Raw genomic sequence first — 23,391 nt, 5'->3', positions numbered from 1 at the left:
GTCGGCCCCACCGCCCCGCCTCAGGTCCGCCTCGCCCTCGCCGTCCTCCTTCGCGCCGGACGGAGCCGGAGTTCGCCGGAGCCTCGCCGGAGTTCACCGGATCCAGGAAGATGGACCAGATCCACCCATCCCACGATCCAAACGCAAGCCCCCGTCCCGGGTCCGCTCCGTCCCGGGATCTCCTCGTCCCGGGTTGACTTTTCGCGAGGTTGTTTTTCTGCCAAGTCCTGAAATATTTTGCATAATCATGCCATGTTCATCGCACCGTATCTCTGCATCCGTAGCTCCGTTTTGTGCGTGTAATATGTCAAATTGTTCGTATCAATGAGTACATCATTTTATTCCATTGCATCATGTTCATTTGAGCTCATCTTGATGCCTGAATCATCGTTGCAAGAGTGCTTCATAATGTTGTCTGCTGTCTGTTAACAGAACATGCTCATTTGCCATTTTTGCCATGATTGATGTGTGCATCCTATGAGGTTGATGTCTACATGTGTTTTGATCTATGCTATGTCTTCTTTACAGAGGTGCTTACCATGTATTTTTGTGATCAATGTGGTGACTAGCACAAGCATGTAAACTAGGCATCGTGATGTTACTTATTTTAGTCCCTGTTCTACTGTTATTTTGATGCCATGTAAACATGATGCTACAGAGAGATCCATGCATATTTTGAGATACTTCAGTAAGGATGTTTTGAACATATGGTTATTGTCTATCCATTAATGCCCCTGGTTGCAATTATGGAGTAGTCTAGCATGTAACTTTCGTGCTCTACTTTTGCTACAAAATGTTTCCTAGCAGATTGTTTACTTGTTATTCAATTTTGCCAAGGTTGTTGTAGTTGATCCTTGCATGCTATGGACTTGTTCTTGCCTTGGTTTGTTTCATAAACATGCCTTCTTGCTGATGCTATGCTTATCTTGTCATGCAATGACTTGTGGTGAGTGAATCAAGCTTGTTAAGTAGTGTACTTGTTGTTGCTGTTTTGCTAGGCTGAATCTGTTATTTCGTGATGCTAGATAAACCTGCTGCTACAAATCATTCTATACATAATCTGGAGATGTTCACCAAATATGTTTTGTTCTACATGTCATGCTATATCCATTCATGCCCCTGGTTGCATTTATGGCCTGCTGTAGCTTGTTGTAATCTTGCTCCAAAGTTGCTATATAATGTTGCTGTCAGCCTGTTAACATTAAGTTCAGTTGTTGCCATGATTGTTGTTAGTGATACATGCACCCTATGAACTTTCTCTTGCCATGCTTAGCTTCATAAACATGCCTTCTTACTGTTGGTTGTCTTGCCATGCCATGTATTGCTCTGTGGTGAGTGGTACAAGCTCACCAACATGCCTACTTATCGTTGTTCCTGCCATGTTTGAATCTGCAATATAACTTGCCATGTTTACATGGGTGCCATCATATTTTCTGATCCTTTTTGGCTCATGGTCAGTAAGGGACTTTTGTTCTATGCAATTAGTAGATTCATGCAATGCCTTTGTTTGCCATGATAAGTTCCTGTAACCTGTTGTTTGATAGCTCTAAACATTGCAACCTGATGTTATTTTCTGCAAAGTCTGAATTGTTATTATTTGCAATCTTGCCATGTGTGTTTGAGCATGTTCTAGTGATTTCTGGAGATAGCTCAGTGTTCATGTTTTGTTATGCTTTACCTGTACATCATGCCCATGCCTTTTGTTTTCTTGTTGAGGTCCTGTAGCATATTGTTTTGATGCTTGCAATATGCCTAGTTGCTGTTTTGGACAGTTTGTTGCTATAACTTGTACAGTGTTTGTGTGTTGAACCGTTGCTCCGTTTTGAGTGTGCTCTATATGAAACTTGCTTGATTTTGCATGTCGTTTCATATTATCATGTTGCATTCATGTTTTGAGGTGTTTGCTTGATGTTTGTATGCATTTTGCATCAAAGCCATGTTTAACTTGTTTTGCTCATATCTTCTAGGCCGTAGCTCCGAACTAAATAAACTTTATATGTAACTTGACTAGAATCTCGTGTAGATCATCTTGTTGCATCTTAACTTGCTGTTTAACAACTTGAACATAAGGTTTATTCAGATCTGGACCAATTTCGAAATATGCATATGAGGACTTACCGGAATTGTTATATGTTGTTCCCGGCCTCATTTAAACTTGTCTTATGTGTTGCTCTTGTTTGCATCATCTCTTGCCATGAGTAGCTTCATGTAGTCTTGTCTTGCATCATGCTTGTTGTGCATCATGTCTTGTCTATGTGTGGTGTGTTTACTATGTTGTGTGCTTCTCTCGATAGTTCCCGTTTCGTTGCGATCGTGAGGACTCGTTCGTCTACGCTTGGTTCGGCTTCATCCGTTCATCTCCTTCATGGACTCGTTCTTCTTCCTTGCGGGATTTCAGGCAAGATGACCGCTACCCTGGATCTCACTACTATCATTGCTATGCTAGTTGCTTCGTTCTATCGCTATGCCGCGTTACCTATCTTTTGCTCATCAAGCCTCCCAAATTGCCATGAACCTCTAACCTTTGACACCCTTCCTAGCAAACCGTTGTTTGGCTATGTTACCGCTTTTGCTCAGCCCCTCTTATAGCGTTGCTAGTTGCAGGTGAAGTTGAAGTTTGCTCCATGGTGGACAGGATTTTGGTTGGGATATCACAATACCTCTTATATTATTAATGCATCTATATACTTGGTAAAGGGTGGAAGACTCGGCCTTATGCCTGGTGTTTTGTCCACTCTTGCCACCCTAGTTTCCGTCATACCGGTGTTATGTTCCCAGATTTTGCGTTCCTTACGCGGTCGGGTGATTTATGGGACCCCCTTGACAGTTCGCCTTGAATAAAACTCCTCCAGCAAGGCCCAACCTTGGTTTTACTATTTGCCTCACCTAGCCCTTTTTCCCTTGGGAGTCGCGCTCTCGAGGGTCATCTTTATTTTACCCCCCCGGGCCAGTGCTTGTCTAAGTGTTGGTCCAAACTGAGCGATGTCCGGCGCCCCCTGGGCAATAAGGGTCTATGCCAACTCGACGTCTTGCTCATCCGGTGTGCCCTAAGAACGAGATATGTGCAGCTCCTATCGGGATTTGTCGGCACAGCGGGAGGCTTTGCTGGTCTTGTTTTACCATTGTCGAAATGTCTTGTAAACCGAGATTCCGAGTCTGGTCGGGTCTTCCTGGGAGAAGGTATATCCTTCATTGATCGCGAGAGCTTATCATGGGCTAAGTTGGGACACCCCTGCAGGGTATAAACTTTCGAAAGTCGTGCCTGTGGTTATAGGCAGATGGGAATTTGTTAATGTCCGGTTGTAGATAACTTGACACCAGATCCGAATTAAAATGCATCAACCGTGTGTGTAGCCGTGATGGTCTCTTTTCGGCGGAGTCCGGGAAGTGAACACGGTTTTTGGGTTATGTTTGACGTAAGTAGGAGTTCAGGATCACTTCTTGATCATTGCTAGCTTCACGACCGTTCCTTTTGCTCTCTTCTCGGTCTTATTTGCGTATGTTAGCCACCATATATGCCTAGTCGCTGCTGCAACCTCACCACTTTACCCCTTCCTTTCCCATTAAGCTTTGCTAGTCTTGATACCCATGGTAATGGGATTGCTGAGTCCTCGTGGCTCACAGATTACTACAACAACAGTTGCAGGTACAGGTTATGCGATGATCATGACACGAGAGCGATGCTTGCTTGCGTTGAGTTCTTCTTCTGCTTCTTCGATCAGGGGATAGGTTCAAGGTCGGCAGCCTGGGCTAGCAGGGTGGATGTCGTTCGAGTTTCTGTTTGTGTTTCATCCATAGTCGGATGATGCTTTTATGTATTGTGATGTTGTATTCGTGTGGCATTGTATGCCTCTTGTATGTATCCCCATTCTATTATGTAATGTGTATGTAATGATATCCACCTTGCAAAAGCATTTCAATATGCGGGTCTATCCTTGGTGGGACCTTCGAGTTCCTTTTGGATAGGGTCGCATATTGGGCGTGACACCCTACCCGAGATCCGCCGGTTTTGACACCGACATTGGTGATTTCATTGAGAGTTCCTCTATGTAGTCACCCTTAGGCCCGATGGCTTCTTCGATCATCAACCACGACGTGGTCCAGGGTGAGACTTTTCTCCCCGAACAGATCTTCGTATTCGGTGGCTTTGCACTGCGGGCCAACTCGCTTGGCCATCTGGAGCAGATCGAAAGCTACGCCCCTGGCCATCAGGTCAGGTTCGGAAGTTTGAACTACACGGTCGACATCCGCGGGGACTTGATCTTCGACGGATTCGAGCCACGGCCGAGCACGCCGTGCTGTCACGATGGGCATGATATAGCTCTGCAGCCAGACAGCGCTCAAAGCGTCACTCAGGTGCCCGCTTCGACCATTAGCTCGGAGCTGATTGCGCTAGTCGGGGATGGACGGTTGGACGCCACCCCGGGAGCCGCAATCTCTACGGCGATAGAGTCGAATACCAGCTTAGTCCTTTGCAAGGCCCGTGACTCCAAGGTGCCGGACTCCGTTCCAGACTCCGTATATCCCGCACCCCTTCCGATCGAACCCGATTGGGCTCCGATCATGGAGTTCACCGCAGCGGACGTCTTTCAGCACTCGCCCTTTGGCGATATCCTAAATTCACTAAAGTCTCTCTCTTTGTCAGGAGAGCCCTGGCCGAACTACGGTCAGCATGGTGGGGATACGGACGACGAAGAAATTCGAGGCCCACCCACCACTCACTTCGTAGCAACTGTCGACGATTTAACCGACATGCTCGACTTTGACTCCGAAGACATCGACGGTATGGACGCCGATGAAGGAGACGACCAAGAACCAGCACCTATAAGGAACTGGAAAGCCACCTCGTCATATGACATATACATGGTGGACACCCCCAAAGTAGGGGATGGCAAGGACAAAATGGAGGATGACCCCTCCAAGAAGCAACCCAAGCGCCGACGTCAGCGGCGCCGCTCTAAGTCCCGCCAAAGCAAAAACGGCGATTCTGGCACCGGAGATAACAACACGCCGGACAGTGCCGAAGATAACCCCCTCCAGCAGGATTCAGTGCAGGAGGACGAAGGAGCCAGCCCTCATGAGAGAGCGGCCGACAGAGAGGTTGAGGACGACAACTATATGCCTCCCTCCGAAGACGAGGCAAGCCTCGACGACGACAAATTTGTCGTGCCAGAGGATCCCGTCGAACAAGAGCGTTTCAAACGCAGGCTTATGGCCACGGCAAGCAGCCTCAAGAAAAAATAGCAGCAGCTTAGAGCTGACCAAGACTTGCTAGCCGACAGATGGACCGAAGTCCTGGCGGCCGAAGAGTATAAACTCGAGCGCCCCTCCAAGAGCTACCCAAAGCGCAGGCTGCTACCCCAACTTGAGGAGGAAGCAACTAAACCTACATCACTAGCGTACGATGCGCCCGATCGGCCACCCCGTGGCCGCGACAGAGAGGCCTTCAGGCCCTCGACCCAAGCCGCACCCCAGCACCGCTCAAAACATACCAGAGTACGGGGAGACGCAACAGACCTGCGAGACATATTGAAGAACAAGGCAAGGAAAGCAAGATCGATCTACGGATCGCATGGGCGCCCCGCTTCACGTGACGCTAGCCGTCACGCCGTACATGATAAGTACGACCAGGCCGAATACAACAGACCAAGCTCATCTGAGCTGCGTCGTGATATAGCCCAATACCGGGGTGCCGCACACCCACTATGCTTCACAGACGAAGTAATAGATCATCAAATCCCCGAGGGCTTTAAACCCGTGAACATCGAATCATACGATGGCACAACAGATCCTGCGGTATGGATCGAGGATTATCTCCTTCATATCCACATGGCCCGTGGTGATGATCTACATGCCATCAAATACCTCCCGCTCAAGCTTAAAGGACCAGCTCAACATTGGCTTAACAGCCTGCCAGCAGAGTCAATTAGTTGCTGGGAGGACCTGGAATCTGCATTCCTTGACAACTTCCAGGGCACTTATGTGCGACCACCAGACGCCGATGACCTAAGCCACATAATCCAGCAGCCAGAGGAATCGGCCAGGCAATTCTGGACACGGTTCCTAACTAAGAAAAATCAAATAGTCGACTGTCCGGACGCCGAGGCCCTTGCTGCCTTCAGGCACAACATCCAAGACGAATGGCTTGCCCGGCACCTAGGACAGGAAAAGCCAAAATCTATGGCAGCCCTCACGACACTCATGACCCGCTTCTGCGCGGGCGAAGACAGCTGGCTGGCTCGTAGCAATAACATAACCAAGAGCCCTGGTAATTCGGATACCAAGGACAACAATGGCCGGTCATGTCGCAACAAACACAAGCGCCGCATTAACGGCGACAACACTGAGGATACGACAGTCAACACCGGATTCAGAGGCTCTAAACCCGGTCAGCAGAAGAAGCCATTCAAAAGAAACCCTCCGGGCCCATCCAACATAGACCGGATACTCGACCGCTCGTGCCAGATACATGGCACCCCCGAACAACCAGCCAACCATACCAACAAGGATTGTTGGGTGTTCAAGCAGGCATGCAAGTTAAGTGCCGAAACCAGAGACAAGGGGCTGCGTAGCGATGACGAGGAGGAGCCCCAGCCGCCGAACAACAGAGGACAGAAGGGATTCCCCCTGCAAGTGCGGACGGTGAACATGATATATGCAACCCACATCCCCAAAAGGGAGCGAAAGTGTGCTCTCAAGGACGTCTATGCGCTGGAGCCAGTCGCCCCAAAGTTCAACCCATGGTCGTCCTGCCCGATCACTTTTGATCGAAGGGACCACCCCACTAGCATCCATCATGGCGGATTCGCCGCATTGGTCCTAGACCCAATTATCGATGGATTTCACCTCACCAGAGTCCTAATGGACGGTGGCAGCAGCCTGAACCTGCTTTATCAGGATACAGTGCGAAAAATGGGTATCGATCCCCCAAGGATTAAACCCACAAAGACAACCTTTAAAGGCGTCATACCAGGTGTAGAAGCCAGCTGTACAGGCTCGGTTACACTCGAAGTGGTCTTTGGATCCCCAGACAATTTCCGAAGCGAAGAGCTAATCTTCGACATAGTCCCATTCCGCAGTGGCTATCACGCCCTGCTCGGACGAACCGCATTTGCAAAATTCAATGCGGTGCCGCACTATGCATACATCAAGCTCAAGATGCCAGGACCTCGCGGAGTCATCACGGTAAATGGAAACACCGAACGCTCTCTCCGAACGGAGGAGCACACGGCGGCCCTAGCGGCGGAAGTACAGAGTAGCCTCTCAAGGCAATCCTCCAACCCAGGTGTCAAACGTCCGGACAACGTCAAGCGAGCCCGAAGTAACCTAGAACAAATCCGACTGGCACGTTCCGAGCAAGCATAGCAGTGCGGCCCCGACCCCAGCCCTCGCTAGATGGTGATATCGGTACCACGCGTACATAATTACGCCTTAGAGATACCATGGGCATAAGGGGAGGGGCACAACTACGGCACGCCCAGAATGCGGCTCAACCGCACTAAGGGGCTCCCTATTCCGCCGTTTCCTTTTTATACACTTTCAGGACCCAACTATTTGGAAGGCCTGTCCGGCAACACACTCGCCGAACATATGATGCAACAGCCAGGGAGAAAACAAGCCGCGTCAAATGTCTAGGTGGTCTCTATAACGAGCTTAATACCTGTTTTACTTAAAATCCCGCAGCTTGCCCCTGGAGGGGGACATGTCAAATAATCCCATCCCTCGCTTATCGCACTACTTGTATCGTTCTGCTTTAGCAGCAGCCCTTTTTTTTAATAAACAATACATAGCTCTTATCTATTATTGTACTAATTTATTTTTTATATATACAAATATGTTCAGTCATGACATTCTGCAACCGTACACTTTGGTACGACCAATACACCAGGGGCTTAAGCACCCCATAACATGGTGTGAGAAGACCGAACACTCTCATGAGTGCGGCACCCCGAACTTATAGCACTATATGCATCGGCTCCGAATCATGTCTTTGGTCAATAGTTGGGTTTGCCCGGCTCCCATGTTTTGGTACCTTACGTTCCGCAATGTTGGCTAAGGTAGCACTGGGAGAACTACTGCGATTGTGCCCCAGTTGAGCTGGGTTAACACCTTAGTAGAGAAAGCTAAAACTGACCGTCATGATAGTGCGAGAGACCGGTTGCTGTTCGCGAGGTTTTTCGAGTCCTTAAAGACTTATGCCGCGTAGAGCGAGGAACCAGACTTATCCGGCCTAGGCGTGGATAGCGCCCCGAACTCGGTCTTCCGAATACTAGGGGCTTCGCCGAAATTTAAAATTATAGAATTCTATGGCCAAGTGAGAGTGATAAAGCATTATAAGTCCGACGGCCTGGTTCGTTGTGCTGAGCGCCTCCCTAGATGGACCCAAGAATGGGAACAAGAGCGCTCAGGTTTATCCCGAACACCCCAGCACTCGTGGCATGGGGGTCGAAGCCGACGACTTGCATCTCTCAGATTTGATAAACGGCCGCACAGAAGGTAATATTTTAAATTAACAAGCGTTGCTTAACGCATATGAACAAAGTTTTCAGCGTACAGGATAACAGATGCGAGTCTACTCAAAAATTACATCTTTGGAGCATTCGTCCGCTACACGGTGAGCACCCTTCAGGACGCCCTTATAATACATCTCGGGCATGCGATACTCCTTGCCCGGCGGTGACGCGTCCGTCAAAAGCTTCTCAGCGTCCAGCTTGCCCCAGTGCACTTTAGCACGGGCAAGGGCCCGACGGGCACCTTCGATACAAACGGAGCGCTTGACGACCTCAATCCACGGACACGCGTCCACCAGCCACCGCACCAGACCGAAGTAGCTCCCAGGCATGGCTTCTCCAGGCCACAGCCGAGCTATGAGGCCCTTCATGGCCTGTTCGGCCACCTTGTGGAGCTCGACCAACTGCTTCAGCTGATCGCTCAGGGGCACCGGATGTTCGGCCTCAGCATACTAAGACCAGACCACTTTTTCCGTCGAGCTCCCCTCTTCGGCTCGGTAGTATGCGGCGGCATCAGACACACTACGGGGCAGATCGGCGAACGCTCCTGGAGAGCTCCGGATTCGGGTAAGTAGCAGATAATTAACTTTTATATTCTTGCTTTGCATAAAGAATGCCTTACCCGCCGCTATCTTCTTCATCGCCTCGATCTCCTGGAGGGCCTTCTGGGCTTTGGCCTTAGCGTTTTTGGCACTCTCAAGAGCCAGGGCGAGCTCGGACTCTCGAGTCTTCGAGTCACGCTCCAAACTCTCGTGTTTTTCCACGAGAGCCTGGAGCTCTTGCCGCACCTCTGCCACCCGCGCCTCCTGCTTCTCTCGCTCAGTGCGCTCCAGGGCCGCACTATTTTCGGCCTTGGAGACCACCTCCTTCAGGGTCGCCACCTCGGCTGTGGCCCCTGCAACATTTAAGTTGGTCCTGTCATTATTTGCAACCAAGTATTTCTATATACATTTATATGCGGTATTACAGACCCTCCTTGTCCTCGAGCTGCTTCTTGGCACGGCCGAGCTCGTTCTCGGACAGCTCGAGATTCTCCTTCAAGGCATTGACCTCCGCAGTCAGTGCGGCAGAGGTTAGCAACGCAGCCTGCATTCCCATATTGACATATTTTTATTAGACTCATGCGTATATCTTTTTAGATCCTCAGCTCGGCTTTTCTTTCCGAACCCCGAACTGAGCATCAGGGGCTACTGTCTATGCGGTAACATTTTTTATATGTTTTTTACACATACCTCAAATCCTGTTAACAGGCTTGTACAGGCTTCTGTCAGCCCGCTCTTGGCGGACTGAACCTTCTGAATTACCACACTCATAACAGTGCGGTGTTCCTCGTTGATGGAGGCGCCGTTAAGCACCTCCAGCAAATTGTCCGGCGCCTCTGGATGGACGGAGGTTGCCGGCGTCGTAGGCTTGCCCTTCTTATGAAGCTGCCGCCTGTCGGACTCTGGAACCATTGATGGTTCCGGAGCAGTGTCCGGCCCGGGGCCGGACTTAGATCGCTCGGGGGCCTTACCCCCTTTTTTCCTAGAGTCCGGGAGGTCGCCTTGAGGTGCCTCCAGGACCACCTCCTCCTGGTTTAGTCCCTTTTGGGACTCCACCTCGGCATCGTCCGCAGGAAGAGGGGAGGAAGCCGTCGGAAGTGAAGCACTATTCACATCCGACGAATCCAAGGAACCGCTCGTCGAATCGTCGAGCTGAGCCTTGGGCGGACTGCATGACCAAATTCGGCGTCAGAAAATGCCAAATAACGGAGAAGTACCATAAGTTATTCGAATATCCGGATGCTTACGATTTCGCCAGGGGCTTGACCCTGGATGGCCATTCCTCCCCGCCGTCTTCGGCATCGGAGGCGTAGTCCGGGAGAAGGGTCTTCCCCTTCTTGGACCCTCCAGCCTCCCCAGTTGGGGCGGCCTTTCTTTTCTTTCCTCCCCCCATTGGAGGGGGAGAGGCGTCTTCTTCTTCTTCCTCCTCGTCTTCGGAGGCGGAGGGTGCGTCGGGGTTGTCGGGCGACGAATCCGACACCACCAGGCGCTGGGAGCTCTTCGAGTCCCCGTGGCCTTCTTCTTGGCCTTCTTCTCCGGCACCACATGAGGTGCCGGAACCAGCAGCTTCGCTAAGCGAGCGTCCGCTGGGTCTTTGGGCAAGGGAGCCGGACAGTCGATCTGTCCGGCCTTCTTCTGCCAATCCTGCTAAAGAGATGGGAGTTTAGATCCCGCATAGAATCATATCTATGAAAAACAAATGCCCCGTAAAGGGAAAATTAAGCTCACCGCGCTGGCTTGGCGCTTGGCGCAGAATCCGCGATCCTCGGTGACGGGAGGGGAGACCTCGGAGCTCTTGAATAGCACCTTCCAGGCATCCTTGTGCTTTGTGTTGAAGAGCCGAGACAGAGTCTGGTGCTGGGCCGGGTCGAACTCCCACAAGCTGAAAGCCCGTCGTTGACACGGGAGAATCCGGCGGAAGAGCATGACCTGGACTACGGTGACAAGTTTAACCTTCCTGCCGATCAGGTCTTTGATGCAGGTTTGAAGTCCAGTCACTTCCGCCGAATTACCCCACGACAGGCCCGTCTCTTTCCAAGATGTGAGCCGTGTGGGGATTCCAGATCGGAATTCGGGGGCCGCTGCCCATTCTGGGTCACGCGGCTCGGTGATATAGAACCACCCCGATTGCCACCCTTTGATAGTCTCTACGAAGGCGCCCTCGAGCCATGTAACGTTGGCTATCTTGCCCACCATGGCACCTTCGCACTCCGCTTGGCGGCCGCCCACGACCTTCGGCTTAACGCTGAAGATCTTCAGCCATAGGCCAAAATGAGGCTGGATGCGGAGGAAGGCCTCGCACACGACGATGAACGCCGAGATGTTGAGGATGAAGTTCGGGTCCAGATCGTGGAAGTCCAGGCCGTAATAGAACATGAGCCCCCGGACGAATGGATGAAGAGGAAACCCAGTCCGCGGAGGAAATGGGGAAGAAAAACAACCCTCTCATGGGGCCTGGGGGTGGGGATGAGTTGCCCCACATCTGGAAGCCGGTGCGCGATGTCGTCAGACAGGTATCCGGCCTTCCTCAGCTTTTTGATTTGCCCCTCCGTGACGGAGGAGGCCATCCATCCACCTCCCGCTCTGGACATGATCGGAGAAGGTTGAGGTGAGAAGTGCGGGCTTGGGCGTTGGAGCTCGAGCGCGCAGGGACGAATAAGCAAAGGAGGAAGAAGGCGTGAATGGAAAGGGCGGATTCTTATCCCCTTATATGGGCGGCCAAAACTACGAGCCCCCATCGGCCTAATAAAACTCGCTTATCTCCCAAGCGCCGCGGTTAATGGCGCGGTTGGGTTACCCACGCCCGTATTGATGAAAATCCCGGAATAAGGGGACACGATCTCTGCTTTGACAAGACGTGCCAAGGAAACCGCCTCGCTAAACGCGCTAAGGTGGAACAGTAAAATGAATAAAAGCCTGGCCGTGGCGTGATGTTACGCTACGGAATACGTCAGCAGATTAGATTGGTGCAAATGTTATTCTCTCTATGGTGGCATGTGGAACTTATTTTGCAGAGCCGGACACTATCCTGGTGTTCAACATCTTCTATGAAGTATTCGGGGGAGGAACCCGCCTTGCAATGTCGAAGACAACTTGCGCACCGGACTCGTCGTCATTGAAGCCTGGTTCAGGGGCTACTGAGGGAGTTCTGGATTAGGGGGTGTCCGGATGGCCGGACTATGACCTTTGGCCGGACTCCCGGACTATGAAGATACAAGATTGAAGACTCCGTCCCGTGTCCGGATGGGACTTTCCTTGGCGTGGAAGACAAGCTTGGCGATACGATATGAAGATCTCCTCCCATTGTAACCGACTCTGTGTAACCCTAGCCCTCTCCGGTGTTTATATAAACCGGAGAATTTTAGTCCGTAGGACGAACAACAATCATACCATAGGCTAGCTTCTAGGGTTTAGCCTCTCTGATCTCGTGGTAGATTCACTTTTGTACTATTCATACCATCAATATTAATCAAGCAGGACTAGGGTTTTACCTCAATCGAGAGGGCCCGAACCTAGGTAAAAACATCGTGTCCCTTGTCTCCTGTTACCATCCGCCTAGACGCACAGTTCGGGACCCCCTACGCGAGATCCGCCGGTTTTGACACCGACAAGCAGCCTCACGCCTGTATGAACTTTTGTTGTTGACATACAAGTAACACAAATGTTAAGGTAAAAAAAAGCAAAATAATGCCTCACCATATTCAGAATTTAGAAACTTCATTACCACAACCTGGCCTCAGATTTTGTGAGTTGCACTGGTTTGAAACATAAAATTTTCCATCAACATATATTGAAACGCATACAATACACTGAAATTATAATTTTATAAACCGTGATGATGGCATAACACGTAACAAAGTTTACCCAATAAAAATCTAGAGAGACTCCCTCCGTCCAAAATGTAAGATCAATTTTGACACTATAATCTTATATTTTGGGACCGACGGAGTACATCTGACTAATGGACACATTAGCGCAAATACAGTTTTGCAGCACTAATTTGGCTGGAACCATGTTATAATGTTAGATATTCGAAAGCAACTGCTACGCGAAACAACATTTCACAGTGACCGCAAAAATGCCATGCATCTTACTAATAAAGTATTTAATATTTACACCTCTATATAATGCTAAAGTTAGTAAAATCTTAGGATGGAACTTTACAGATTTGAAACCAGTATGCTACAAAAATACATATATCAAATCTATGATGGAACTAGAATCTTCCTAAACCGGAGTAACAGGTTAAATGCAAACAATTTTTTTAATTATGATCGACTGAACGTTCTAGAATCTTCCTAAACCGGAGTAACAGGTTAAATGGGCCGGCCGATCCCTAGCGGCATGTGCGTTTCGGCGTCCCTAACGTCGTGTATACAGGCCTACATGGGCGTCAGTTAGGCTATCCCTACAAGAAAAAAAAGAGTCCGAGAAGAATAGCGATCGATGGTCGAAATCATTAGTTAAGGAGTACTTTTTGCGGAGATTATTTCAACTTCCCCATGTTGAGACAAGTGGCGCGCTGCATGTACGCCACTTGTCGCAACCTGAAAGTTTTCCCTTTTTTTCGTAGATTCGTTTATTCAAAACGTTTTATCTCTTAAACCGTGCGTCAAAATCTCGAACCGCTTTCGCCGTTGGATTCCTCGCGTCGAGATCTTTAAAACTAGATCCCATGTTGATAGGTTTTGACGAACTTTTTTTTCACGAAAAAATCGGACGGAAAAACCGAACCGGGAACACGGGATTTTTCCCCTTTCCGAAAAAGTCACGCCCGTGCCTCTCGCGGAAGCAAAACCGTGCCTCTCGCGAAATAAAAAAAAAACAGAAAATGCGTTTTTTCCCTTTCCGAAAAAGGCACGCCCGTGCTTCTCGCGAAAAAAAAACAAAAAACACGTTTTTTCCCTTTCCGAAAGAGGCACGTCCGTGCCTCTCGCGAAAGCACAACCGTGCCTTTCGCGGAAGAAAAAAAACAGAAAATGCGTTTTTTCCTTTCTGAAAGAGGCACGCCCGTGCCTCTCGTGAAAGCACAACCGTGCCTCTCACGAAAGCAATACCGTGCCTCTCACGAAAGAAAAAAAAACAGAAAACACATTTTTTTTTCGTTCCCAAGAGGCACGGCCGTGCCTCTCGCGAAAGCACAACCGTGCCTCTCGCGAAAACAAAACCGTGACTCTCGCGAGAAAAATGCGCTTTTTTGCGCAAAAAAATTATATTTTTTTTGTCGAAAAGCTAGGGAAGACCGGTAGAAAACCAAAACGTCAAAAAAACCCAGAAAAAAACCCGTTTAAAAAGCTGAAAACGCGTGTGAAAAAATAAAAAATATCCGGAGGGAGTGCCCAGAGCGCGACACGTGGCAAATGGCTGAGAGCGCGCCAAGTGACGCTGGACTTTGTGAGGCTCCTAAAGGAGCGCTCGTTAATTAGTTGCTCCCATCGATGGTAGCAGGATCTCTCGTTCCAGTCTCCTGCGTCGAGGCCAACCAGGCCCATTCGATGCAGCATCTTTTTAGACCTTGGTTGTTTGGTTCCCCGCATAAACTGTTCAGCCCGCATAGTACGGTTCTTAAAGCATCCCTGGGTCTGGCCCATTGGGAACGGCCGAATCGGCAGTTTTCCGAGAGCCAGGACCGAGCAATGCTTCGAGGCGCACGTGGGTGGCTCTCTGGAGACGTGTGTCTCGAGTTAATCCCTCTCTCTCTCCCTAATCCTCAATCCCCTGAGGGAGCTGCTAGTCGGCGTGTGCGCGCACTGCCTCCGGGAGCGCCTGCTGCCGCTCCTCGGTCCTCGCTGCCAAATCCAGCAACGGCGGCGGCCGCGCGCGCCCGCCGGCCGACGGAGCCAGCTACTTGTCGGCACGGCCCTGCTGCCGGGAGCTCCGCCGCCAGACCGGCAGCATCTCCAGCTCGCTCCCCAAAGTGTTCGCTCGTCTCCTTCCTCTGGCGCCAATGGCGACGCGGTCAAGTTTGACTTCACGCCGTTCCTCATACAGTACTAGAGCAGGCGGGTGCAGCGGCTGATGGGCACCAGCGTGGTGCCGCTGTCCGTGGACGCGCGCACCGGTGTCGCCTCCACCGACGTCGTCATTGACCAGGGCACGGGCCTCGCCGTCCGGCTCTACCGGCCGAGCAGCCGCGGCCGCCCCCCTGCCCCTGCCCAGGACCGGCCCTGTCTACTTCCCGCCATAGCCATCGTCCGCGCGCACCCACCTTCTGCCCGCCACTGCCTCGCACTCCTCCTGCTCTGCTACTACTGATGTTGCCGCTGCTATCCGCCGTGGGCTGCTGCCCGCGCGCCGGCCGCCCCGGCCACGTCCCGCGCCGCCCACTGCCTCCCCCTACTACTGCTACCCAAGGCCGCCAACGTCTTCCCCTCGCGCCCGCCGGAGCTCTGCTCTGCTTCCGCCCTCGCGACTACAGCTCCCCGCACCCGCGCCCATGGCCCGCGCCCACCGCACCCTTCGCCGCCTCTGCCGCACTCCCCTCGCGAGGCAGAGGCATGGGGGACGGAGCACCCGTATGTGGACCCGATGGCGCTGCCGGCGGACGCGTGGCGGCGGCTCGGCGCCGGGCGCGTGCTTGAGACCGGGTTGGGGCAGGACCGGCTGGGGCCGTGGTGAGGGACTCGGAGCAGCTTGCGAAGACGAGACACCCGACGAGGGACTCGGAGCAGCTTGCGAAGATGAGGCAGCCGGCGCAGAGGCTCTCCGAGAGGTGACGGGCGCGGCAAGATCCTCAACAACGGCCAGCTCTAGCTCGTCCACGACCGCGGCGAGCCGGAAGCATCCACGACGGCGAGCCGGGCGCGTCCACGGTCGTTGGGAGCTGGTGGTGGGCATGATGGGTAGTGGAAACTCCGGCGCGCTCAAAGTGTTCGACGAAATGTCAAGCCCAACCTGATAGCAGTTAAGTTTTGTCATTAACGCTGGTAATCATATGCATGTATGCAACCAAACGTGGGGTGAAAATTGCATCTCGATGACAAGACCCTCAAATGCAGGCAACCAATCAACTGATTATCTACGTTTTCGACCCTGTTTTTGCTTACCCAGGCCCTGCTCAGCCTGCCTCGTTTTTTCCTTCTAAGCCAGGCCCGGCAGCGAAAGCAACCAAACACGCCCCTATTGTTTCGTTTGTTTCTATCGACCTTTAACCCCGTTCTTGTGGCGAGAATCTCAACCTCAAACGGACCAATGTAGAGCAATCTCACACGTCGTCCGGGATGGATCTTGGCCAATGCACGCATAGAGGGGGTAGCCACCATCCTCATCACGTGCCGCTGCAACCCCAACCTGATCTGCCATCGCAAGCCGCCGTGCTCCGAGGAAGCATGAAGAGGACTAAGCTAGTCAAGGAAGAGTTAATCAGTGTTGTTCGGACAACAACATTGAGAAGTCTTACTAACCAGCCACCCATTCTTTTTTCCATTTTATCAATGGAAGGGTTCCAATCACTTTTCTTCAACCTTTTCTCATCTACCGGAATACCTAGATATTTAAAAGTCAGAGTTCCTTTTTTACAAGTTGGTATCTCTTCAAATTGTTTTACTCTTTCCTCTTCCATTCCAATCACCTATTTTCTCGGTCATCATTAATGGTCAATCTTTTTAGTGACTCAGGAGTAACAGAAGTATTAGGAGTGCGGCTAATCTGCACACGGGCTCATCTGCACCTCCGCTTAGAAAAAAATTCAAAAAAAAATACTAGAAAAATTCAACAAATTCCAATTTTTTTGTGGTGGTAGATAATTTGACGCGTGAGGTGTGCACCAAAATTCAACTCATTTGAGCATCTGAGCAGCTCTCGGCAAAAAAGACAAAATCAGGGTCTGTAAAAATGTTTACTGTTCATGCACTGTTTTGACCCGATTTGTCTTTTTTGCCGAGAGCTGCTCAGATGTCCAAATAAGTTGAATTTTGGTGCGCACCTCACGCGTCAAATTATCTACCACCACAAAAAAAATTGGAATTTTTTGAATTTTTCTAGTATTTGTTTTGAATTTTTTGCTGAGAGGGAGCAGATGAGCCCGGGCACCGTTTTGAGTTTTCCAAGTATTAGTTCATTCTCTTCTTTTTGCTAATGATCTTCTAGTTTGCGGTACAACTAATATACATTCTCCTCTTTTCCATAATAGAAATCACGATAAAGAGCATAAACGCCAAGCTTTATAATCGGCCAACAATTTTTCATGAATTTCTCATTAAATCCGTCCGGACCCGGAGACTTATCCGTGGGCATTGAAACAACAACATCATCGATCTCCTTTTCAGTGAGTATGGTAGAGAGTAGGTGAACATCATCAACCGGGTTGCATCGCTCAACCGCGCCCAATGGTCTCGCCCTTGCCACCATGTTGGGGCATTTCAGCTTGAATTTTTTAAAGCTTTTGATCTAACTCCTGAAAGCCTTTTCTGAAAATTGGAATCCGCTGTTACAATTAGTTGTAAGCGTCCAATTTCTGGAAATCCAGGTCTGGATTATGAATTTCTCCAAAGATACGTTTGAGCTTGGGAATTTTTGTCCAAAAGGACCGGCTGCTGAGTCGAATTGACAAAAAAGACTACGTCCCAGCCGACACGTGGCACCTGCTGCCACGCAGGGAGGCGGCAGGACCTGCCGCCATGGCAGCAGGCGGCAACATTGGAATTACCGGAAATCGGGCGAGGCTAGCTACTGCAATGGAACGACATGTGTTTGATGGGCCCTGCCCCCACACACCCCGGCGGCAGGTCTCTAGCAGCAGCGCTCTTTGTTCTTCTGTGTTGTTAGCAAGTGTGAAATAGGCATGTCTGACTGAGATTTGAATCAATTTAAAGGTCGATTTTGAAGATGCTACAGTTGAAGAAAAGATAGATCAAGGTGAGATGTATCCATTTTTGTGTTTTTCGCTCACATCCACGGTGGTTTTGTACTGTATGATTAGTCTCTAACTTTATATTCTCTGTTGTATTTGGCATTCGATAATAATTTTTGGGAGTGTTTTGGAGCATTTGGAAAGTCCAAAGCGTTCGTGTATGTAAGCAAAAAACATAAAAATGGATAGATCTTAACTTAATATATCTTTTCTTCAACTGCAATATTTTTAAAATCGGCCTTCAAATTGATTTAAATCTCAGTCAAATGTGCCTATATTCACATTTGCTAACACAGTAAACCAGAGAACAGAACGACACACGCGTGCTGCTGCTGGAACTGCCGCCACGGGGTGTGGCGGCAGGGCCCACCAGCCCATCCAAAATTCCGTTGCGTCAGCTCGCCTCGCCTGGTATCCGGTAATTCGAGGGCTGCCGCCTGCTGTTGTGGCGGCAGGTCCTGCCGCCTCCGCACGTGTCGGCTGGCGCGCCTGCCGCCACGGCTGAGCCGGTCTCTTCTGTCAATTCTTTTCAGAGGTGTTTTTTTTTGTCAATTCGACTCGGCAGTTGGTCTTTTTTGACAAAAAAATCTGAGCTTGGCACATATAGTTTTGAAAGTTCACACATATTTAACTCTGATCCCCGCAAAAGATATATTTAACTCTGATCGGATGGCCTCCAATCATCCAAAGTTAGAGCATCTGTTGCTGTCTGACTCGGCATCTCTATTGAAAATAGATTAGGATCTCAGTCCGTCTCCCCTTACTCCTTTCATCCGTTGACGTCCCATGGGTCTTGTTGATTGAGGCCGATGAGGAGCCTTTTGTTGACGTCGTGACGAGGCGGTCGACCTCGTGGATGGATGGTTGTAGTACTAAAGAATCCAGGAACTTTGGGAGCCCCAGATGATACGCTACGTCTCGCTGGTCGCTGGAATAGAAACTTTGCAGGCGATAGGCAGATTGATGTATCTCCTGCTATACTGTAGAGTACAACTTTGCTGATATGCACATCGACACTTCTCAATTTGTTACTAATATATGAAAGGTTCATGCACTTAAAAGTTTGAGCTAATTAAATAGCCCCGTGCACACATCAAAGATGGCGACGCATATTGGCCGGCTCAGTCGATAATCACCTACTCTACTCCTGAAGCATTTTAACCAATAATGAGGCTGGGCAACTCGCTCCCAGGGAGCTCCCTCGATTTCAGCCTTCGTTGGCCGTTCGATCAGGGTCAATGCGGTCATTTTTTCGCTGCTGATCGTTGGATCTGGCTGAAAAACGTGTGTTGTTGTTTTGACCGTGCGGTAAAACGTGGACGGAGGATGACCTGTGGGCTCAGGCAAAAGCGGATTGGCTGGGTCAAAGCTTTTTGGGTGCGCAAGCGGACTCTCCGGTCGCGCCGCGTGGGCGCATCGTGGGCACACTGCCCAGTTTCTGGGTTCGCTCGTCCCTCTGGATTCGCCTGTTGGTGCCGCTGCAAGTAGGCCTACCTGCTCTTTGGTCCCACATGTCGGTCTCATGGTTGTGACTTTTCCATGTGCGCGTTGCCTCTCGCGTCGCGTCCCGGGTCAAACGTGCCTGGGGGCCCGCTCCTCGTGCGCTGCCCGCGTCATGGGGTTACGGGGAGCAGTTGCGCAAGGATAGGCCGATGCATGTGTACCCACCTCTGTTCTATAGCGATAACGGGTGGGCCGGCGCTGCTCCTAGTCCCGTTCGTCGGTGGCACTGGCTGCTGCGCGTCTATTCGCCATTGGGATTCACCAATCCCATCCGCGCCCATCCTCCCAAACGTGCAAGGGTTCACCAACCCTTCGTCAAGCCTGCGACCCCTCTGCCTCGTCTCCTCCTTGCTCCCTCTCCCACGTCATTGCCCTCGAGCCCGCGCCCCCTCCACCTCGTCTCCTCTCCAACGCCTCTGCCCTTGATGTGCCGTCAGGGACGCCGTCGACACGTCGGGGATACGTAGCGATGGAGCTCAGCCCGAGCCCAGCAGAAGCCCACTCCTAACCCTATTCGCTCGATTGACAAGACCAGATAACGGATTGGATCGAGGGCGCCCGCATGGCCTCGCCGCCACTCCCGCCTGGATTCGCTAGCCGCCGCGTGGAGTCACCCTGGCCGCCGCCTCGAGTCACCTCCGTCGCTGCCGCCTCGAGTCACCTCCATCGCCGCCACGAATCAGCTCCACCGTTGCCGCCAGGAATCTCGTCCAGGCAAGGTAACTTCCTCCGAGCCCCTGCTTTCCCTGGTCCTCCTGCCCTGCTTGCGCGCGCGCGTGTGTGTCTGTGTGTTGTGTGCGTTTAGCCATCCGCCTCCCTTCCGATCTTCAGATCTCCATATTTGGTGAATGCAGTGTTTTGGTTTTGTTGGATTACTATCTGTATTCGGGGATTAGCTACGAAATGATGTTTTTAGTTCGAGTGTGGATGCTCGGCAATAGTGATTTAGGTCTTTTTGTAGAACAGAATGATTAAATCGGTCTATTTTCGGAGAAAATTCCTAGGAATTTGATTGACGTAGGCATCACTATCTGGCGCTGGATTATACACTTTTGCAGCACTACCAATGTTGTTTTTGTTTGGCAGGAATGAATGTTCTACGGTTGGAGCAGAGGGGGTCGGGTAGCAGTTGAGCTTAGGTGGGTGTCCAGGTTCTATAACTTACTGACCAAGAAAACTGTGATGCCAGTTATGCAATTTCTTTTCATAGAATGTTGTTATCTTTATCTTGGTGAATGTACAGAGCTAATGTTCAGTTCATTGCTTCAGGCATGAATTTACAGGTTCAAGATTTTCTTACACATGGGGCTTATTCTCCTAATGTTTCTAGGTATTTCTCATTATTAAGAGCATTTACATTGCTTTACAGAGTATACATCAAGCACGGTTGAAGTACATATCAAATAGTTGTATTCTAGAGTTGTTTGATTCGCATGATAAAGATTCTACAAATAGTTCCCATGCCATAATAAGTTATAATGTTTTGTTTCTCTTATATTTATATGTTTACACCACTGCTTTTCTACCAATTTTATTGGAGGCTCATATCAGGTCGCTTTGGATGCTGATATCAGGTGGCTACTCATGTCTGGCTTGGTGCCTATATTTTAGATGTTCCATTAATATTGGCTGCTTTTCTCATCCGTTCTGGGCTTTAACCTTGGGTAAATGGACTAATCTTTTCCTTCTTTGTAAACTGTCTACTGACATGCTTATGCTCTAACAAGTTCCTCTGCTTTCATTTCGCACGTTGTCAGATCTAGAAGGTTGCAGCTTCTTTGTTCTCCTACTCAAGATTTGCTCATTGTTCAGTTCAAGCCATGTTCCTCAGGTATCTTCTTTTACATTTTCTTTAAGCAATGGTCAGTTGATCTAGCCAAGGGCTTCTCTATTGTTCATGGTTTATTGGAATATGTTTTGCTTGGCTAACAAAATAGTAGGCATGTGTGTGAGATTACTTCTCGGTAAATCTAACATAAGATTCTACCTTTAATTCCAATTTGTTTTTAACTCTCACAAGCTCCTTTTGCTGTTATGTGTTGCTGGAAGTTTGGACTTGCAAAGAGAACAATTGAAAACTTGACCACTACAATTATATTTACCGGCTATAATGGTAACTGGGGGATAAGCATCCTAAGACATTTGTACCAAAATCCTTGGGCGTGCCTATATGTTCTCTCTATTTTAGAGTATGATGCCCTTAACAATTGGAAGAATCAACATGTAAATCAATTTATAATTATAAAACCTTGTGAGCTGGATCTCCATTTTCAATTGGCGACTTTTCTTAAACATTCATAATTTTGAAAGCTTCTACAAGACTATCCTTAGACCATTCAACACATGTTTTGTAACCCAGAGCAAGTGCATGGATACCCTATACTCCAACAAGATATTATATGAACGCAACTAAAAGGAAAATAACATCTCTCCAGAAACTGAATTTTCCTCAAATCATTTCTCGAGATGCCCTGTAACCTATGTTGCGTTTATGACTGAATCGTCTTTTCTTTAAGACTAGCATGTTATCAGCCTTTGGCATCTTTAATCTTCAATGTAGAAGATTAAGATCAAATTTGATCATAGCAAACACAAATGAACACAATAAAAAAGTTGATGGTAAAATTGTTCATTGTCTGCCATATTTATTTGTTATAAGTGATAGTAGAAACTAATAATGAATTCTATCTACATTCAATGAACTATGGAGAACATGTGCTTGGGAGGGGATTTGGAAAGATCAGTTACGACGAGTTCTTGTTTTACTTAATAATCTTCAATTTCCCAACTCATAGCTCTGTGTAGTGTGTACACACTAACCAAAGGAGGATCACATTTTGTTCTTCCTTTTTTAAATAATTATGAGTCAGTTTCATTCTGTTGGTTCACTAAACTCACCTTACTCATTGTTTACATACAGAAATAAACCCTTTTGATCATTGTAGATGTGTACTGTTGTGACAATGCATGTTAGCTACATGTGTTATATAATTATTTTTATAAATCTGGACTGAATCGAGATATCTTCTCCAGGGAAAATCATTTTTTCTTCACTTCCAGGGCCAGCGTCGCTCAACTTTGCTTGGAGCATGCTTATTTGTTTCTACATTGCCTTTGCTTAATATTTTCTCTTGATTTCCTATGTGATTGAGATGCATGCCTATCTCGACTGTTCTGTTGTGCTGGCAATTTCTCGCCATTGTCCCATTATAACTGTTATTGGTCACGTACCTGGTGCACTTCTAATTTTGAATTGTGCTTGTTGAGTGCCCTCATTTTGTTTACTACCTTCCGTTGGTGTATATGCAAGCTGTATAGGTTTGTTGTTCAATCTGGTTATAGCTTTATTCTCCTATTTTCTTACTCATTGCCACATTGTCTTAGTTATTACTCCCTCCGTTCCTAAATATGGCTTTCTAGAGATTTCAATATGGACTACATATGGATGTATGTAGACGGTTAATAAACCTCCTACATGTTATTAAAGATTGGTCTCTTGCTCTTTTTGCTTATGAATCGTACACTTCTCTTTTCTTAGTACTTACACCTAGCTTTGGCCTCATCCTTTGATGGTTTGTGTAGTGAAAGTGGTGATGATGTTGCTTAAAGGCGCCTCAACTTGCAGCAAATATATGGGCATGTGCAACTGCAACTTATGTAGGTGAGCAGATATTTATGCTTTATTTTGGCTTAAGTACAAAAATGATCTGGCTGACATATATAGGAGGATAGGCTACACATTCTTGAAATGAAGCCGATTCTTAACCTAAACTTGGTGATGTAGCCTTTGTTGCCGAGTTATTGCGATCCAACTGAAATATAAGGGGAAAACAAACATCATATAGGAGAACATTGTAGTGCTCTGAATATAAATGAAGATGTTACCCGTGTCCTTGGTTAATGCATTTTTTTCCTTTGCTGATAATGATACACCAATTGGCAACAAGTTATATACAGAACTTAAAAATGCACTCAAAATTATTTA

General features: G+C 48.9%; 1 long non-coding RNA gene across 3 annotated transcripts in view; it reads left to right on the top strand.

Moving 5' to 3' along the window:
• Positions 1–19,576: 19,576 nt before the first annotated feature.
• Positions 19,577–23,391, top strand: part of LOC123071356 (uncharacterized) — a 6,515-nt gene continuing 2,700 nt past the window's right edge. For 2 of the 3 annotated variants that reach the window (XR_006434273.1, XR_006434271.1), the window contains exons 1-6: positions 19,577–20,125; positions 20,493–20,545; positions 20,676–20,736; positions 20,981–21,070; positions 21,164–21,237; positions 22,989–23,067. This is a non-coding gene — a long non-coding RNA (uncharacterized lncRNA). Of the gene's footprint in view, positions 20,126–20,492; positions 20,546–20,675; positions 20,737–20,980; positions 21,071–21,163; positions 21,238–22,439; positions 23,068–23,391 lie in introns of all 3 variants that reach the window. The other variant, XR_006434272.1, reaches the window with a different exon arrangement.

The sequence above is a fragment of the Triticum aestivum genome, chromosome 3B, assembly GCF_018294505.1.
Source record: "Triticum aestivum cultivar Chinese Spring chromosome 3B, IWGSC CS RefSeq v2.1, whole genome shotgun sequence".
Taxonomy (NCBI): domain Eukaryota; kingdom Viridiplantae; phylum Streptophyta; class Magnoliopsida; order Poales; family Poaceae; genus Triticum; species Triticum aestivum.
Note: the sequence above shows the minus strand (reverse complement) of the source record. Positions and strands in the feature narration are given on the sequence as shown.